Source organism: Ipomoea nil, unplaced genomic scaffold (genome assembly GCF_001879475.1).
Source record: "Ipomoea nil cultivar Tokyo-kokei standard unplaced genomic scaffold, Asagao_1.1 scaffold0322, whole genome shotgun sequence".
In the NCBI taxonomy this organism is placed as follows: domain Eukaryota; kingdom Viridiplantae; phylum Streptophyta; class Magnoliopsida; order Solanales; family Convolvulaceae; genus Ipomoea; species Ipomoea nil.
The window spans coordinates 1,212,517-1,217,086 of record NW_017616750.1 but is presented as its reverse complement, the minus strand read 5'-3'; the positions used below and the strand labels follow the sequence as shown (position 1 = coordinate 1,217,086).

At 26.9% G+C, this 4,570-nt stretch overlaps 1 long non-coding RNA gene across 1 annotated transcript; it reads right to left on the bottom strand.

The window, feature by feature from the left end:
- Positions 1 to 3,556: 3,556 nt before the first annotated feature.
- Positions 3,557 to 4,316, bottom strand: LOC109171608. Its single transcript, XR_002052624.1, has 3 exons — positions 4,285 to 4,316; positions 3,992 to 4,111; positions 3,557 to 3,902 (listed from the first exon to the last, which is right to left on the bottom strand). It is a non-coding gene; the product is annotated as an uncharacterized LOC109171608 (long non-coding RNA).
- Positions 4,317 to 4,570: the final 254 nt, after the last annotated feature.

Here is a 4,570-nt window from a genome sequence, read left to right as displayed (position 1 = left end):
AATTAATATTGTAAATGATGTTGGCAAATGGTAAATATTAAGTAATTGCTTGTTTTGAAATAATGATGCTCTTTAGTTATTCTTTAATTTTGGCATTAAAAATTTTAAATTGAGATCAGATTAATTGTGGTATTATTTGTGATTGAATTCTTGCCGTTATTAGTTCAATTACAATAATTCATGTCATAATTAAATTATTATTCATTTTTTTGAGCAAATATTAAGTTTTGTTTTGCTATTTGAATTTTAATTTCATATTGGGAGTTGTATTAATGTCTTTTAGTTTTCTCTCAATTTTGGCATTATAGTCACAATTAAATTATCATTTTTTTGAGCAAATATTAAGCATTGAATTTGCTACATGAATTTTAATTTAATATATTGATGTGCATATTAAATTGCCTGAATTATTGCAATTTTTTAGGATTTATGAGTTAATATTATGTTAATATGCAAAATTCAAGCATGCTTTGTATATTCATAAATTATTTTGTTATAATTGTACATTTAGAAAAGCATATTAAGATTGGATATAACATATTATTAACTCATAGTCTTTTGTATTCAATTTTGGATCCTTAGGCTAATTTTGGATTTTATAGCCTATTTAGAAAGCTTGTTTGGTTTCTCATTCAATTTTGAACATTTTTTAGTCCTAATTTCACTTGGGACTTTAAAACCTTTTTTGAACAAGCTATTTGGGACCTATCATGAGTGTATTAAGTTTTAAAAGGTTTCCGAAAATGTTTTAAAATAGCAGTTTCAGCAATTGATTTTCCATGTTAAATCACCTAATTATTTTAATATAATAGCTATTAATTGCAATTTTTGAATTTTGTAATTTTGTCATAATTTGATAATATCCTTAACTATGGTTTGTGATTTTGTATCACAATTTGGAAAATGCATATGTTTATGGCTATTGGATATTATTTTCTATTTCAGTCTTGCCATAATTTTTTTTTGATTACGATGTTAAGAATCATATTTTGAAATTCATTTGAATTTGCTTGTCCAAAACTTTTATATAGTAATAATTATGATATTATGTAACATTTAATAATAATGATATCATTATTATAATTAAATGTTGATCGGTTACAATTAAGAGAATTGATTAATCCGTTATTACTGTTATGTAATAATTATTAGAATTATTATAGTAATAACGATTATTGGTTTTTGAACCGATGGATCAATGCTTTGTGTCGTTACTATCATTATTTGTTTTGGATTTTGATAATATGATTTGTAATCATAATTTTGAAACCATTTCATTCTTGATCCAAAACATATATGTGTTAATAATGATAATATCATTTTATAGTCATTACTATTAAATGTCAGAACTGAGGTTACGATTGAGAAAATTGATTGTTCAGTTATTACTGTCACGTAATTGTTATTAAAGTAATAACGATTATCGTTTTTGAACTGAGGAATTAATATGTCGTGACATTGTTATATTATCATTATTGTTTTTGGATTGTGATGCCCACTTTGATTAAGTATGAATATTTGATTTTATATTAATATTTTTTAAGTTTGTTTTATGTATATAATTAAATTAAGTGCATAATATTATTGTTTAAATTATGCAATTTAGCCGTCCCAACCAACTTTCCTGGGAGTATACTTGGAATTGTTTATCATATTGTTGCATAATTGTTTTTAGGCTTTAAAGTTGATGCCTAAGATATTAAGAAAATTGTCTAGTGATCTTATAATTTTGATTAATTAAGTAGTAGCCACGGTATCTTTGATTAATTGAAATTTTGTGAGATCACATACAGTCATAGACGTATTGATTGTGATTAATTATATGATATAATAAAATTTAGCCCACATGTAATTTTGTTATGTTTATATAATTAATTAGGGTAAAAACACCAAAGTATGATCATAATTTAGCCCACAGGCAATTATGCATCGGAATATAGTTTTGGTGAGTTTTATCATTACAGATAGGAATGTCAATTTATTTAACATATGGTTATAATATAAATAAATTGACGTCTTCTATCATAAAGTTATGATATATGTACATATTCAAATGTATTTTTATGTGTACATTTTAAGGTATTAGTCTGATTTCTTTTATGTGTATTTATTATGCATGAAAATTTAAATTAGATTAATAGCTTAGTACATTAATATTCTTTTGTGTACAAATATCAAGTGATCAATACAATTTCATAACTGAAATCATTAAGTTATTTTGATCACTTTGTGACTAATTACATAAAGTATAATAAAATCTACCCACATAAATTTTATTATATTAATGTAAATAGTCAAGATAAAATATTAAATCATATTTCTTAATTTACCCACAAGGATTAAGAAAAGGAACATGGTTTGACAGTTTTATCATAAAGTTGTAGATGGATCTAATTGAATAAAACTTTAACCCACAAGCAAGTTTTATGTCACTAGATTCTTCTATCCCCTTTGATAATAATTTTATCATAAAGTTTTAGTTGAGTCTAATTGAACAAAACTTTAGTCCACAGACAAGTTTTGTGTCACTAGATTCTTCTATTTGATTATCATAAAGTCTCAGTTTGAGTCTAATTGAATAAATCTTTAGCCAACAGGCAACTTTTATGTCACTGAATTTTCCTGTTTAAATTGATGATCAAGATAAAATTTTATCATACCAATTTTAGAATTTATAACCTTAAGGCTAGTTATAATTCTATATATTATGTCACATGGATTGCATTGGCAACACATGTATTTTGTTAACCTCCAAAACTTTAATAACTTGAAATTGTTACTGTATGTGGCTTACTTGGTTTTTCAGCCCAACCACAGTAGAGATTTTGAATTTAGACATGATATATCACTAGTACAAAACAGTGCATACTGCGTCTGTTGTTGGAAGTAAATAGGCGTCTGTTCCTCAACTACAACAGACGCCTATTGTTCTTTATGAAAGGAAAAATAAGGACAATAGGCGTTCTCGTGTAGAAGAGAAGCCTATTGTCCTTATTTTTTTTTTTAAAAATTATTTTTATTAATTTTTCCTTCCTGCTACCATAAAGCTACCATAAATTCCAGAAATATTCAACATAATCAAATTTAATCATCCACAAATAATCATTTAATCTTACACTAATATTTATAATTCAATCAAAACAATCCATAATATAATATAAACTCAACATAATCAAAAATATAATTTCAACTACAAGACATTCAAGCCTTTAATCTCTCTTTATTGAAAAATAAAATTAACATAATAGATTAATTTAAATCCTTATGTACGCCTATCCACAATTTAACCTCAAGATATAATGCAACTTAAATAAATCAAGCACACTTGCATGCACAAAAAGAACCAAATCCTCTACAAACATCTTAATGCACATAATTCTTTGAAAAGAAAGTCTTTCATAGCTGAACCTTTTCTTAATATTCACACAATATATAGATTTATCCTTTAATAACAAAATCCAATTCAATATATGAATCTCTTCTCTTAAAAAAAAAAAAAAAAAAGGGAATATTAAGATACAATTGTCAACATTCGTTGTGGTGCCCCAACATAGGAATGTTTATCACTTATCCCCAATTAACATTAACATAAGCTTATATTTTGATCTTGCCAAGTTTTCTGTCAGTTAAAGAATTGGTGACCACTTGAGACAAATAAGATGTTAAGTCAAGTTATAATCCATATCATACAAGTTTCATAGCCATAATCACAAAACAAAAGCAGGCAATACAAAGGCTCCAAGTTGAAGATGTCATTAGAAGATAGAGTAACAAGCATCTTTTTAGTAAGAATTCTTGATATAAAAACAAACCTAGAACTTGCAGTTCTTGGTTCAGTGATAACCTTGCTCCAACCCCTCCTCCAAAATCTTGTAGTAATATTCGGTTCACTATGTGATGAACTGGTAAAAAGAATTAGGTCTAATAAGATTTCACTCTGCCAAGTCTCTGGGGAAAAAATGTTATAAACCTTCAAATTTCAACATGGTACCACAAATTTCTGTCAATAGAAGTGGAAGACCGGAACATCATGTTCCTCAATGAAGGCCCAGCTGCATTTGAAGATGATTCTAGTCTTCGCTGGTACTGGACAACATCATCTTTCTCAATACTGTAAAAGGAAGACAACAAAAATTGATATTGCATAAAAACAAGGCATAAAGCTACCTACCTTTTGAAGAGGAAAAACAGGGACTCCTAAAGAAATATAAAATGGCACCTCATAAACAAAATGAAAGAGAATGACAAATATTAGAAATAATAAGGGATGTTCTTTTCATCAACCTCTCAAGATCTCCTCTCTCTGTAACCCCATAGCCAAATTTCAACTACAACAATTGGAATTGTACATATCTAGCCAAATTTCAACTAAAGCAATTTAATTTGTTTAAGTAGTTGGAAATTGTGTAACACATGTACATATTTAACATGTCCAACTATGGTAGGGAATTATAATCCTTGTTAAATTAGTTGGACTTGAGGATCATTAGTGTGTATATCATTTATGCTCAAGAATAACTTTATTAGTGGGAGTAATGGTTTGATCAGTGGAGTGATCATTTGAAAAAGA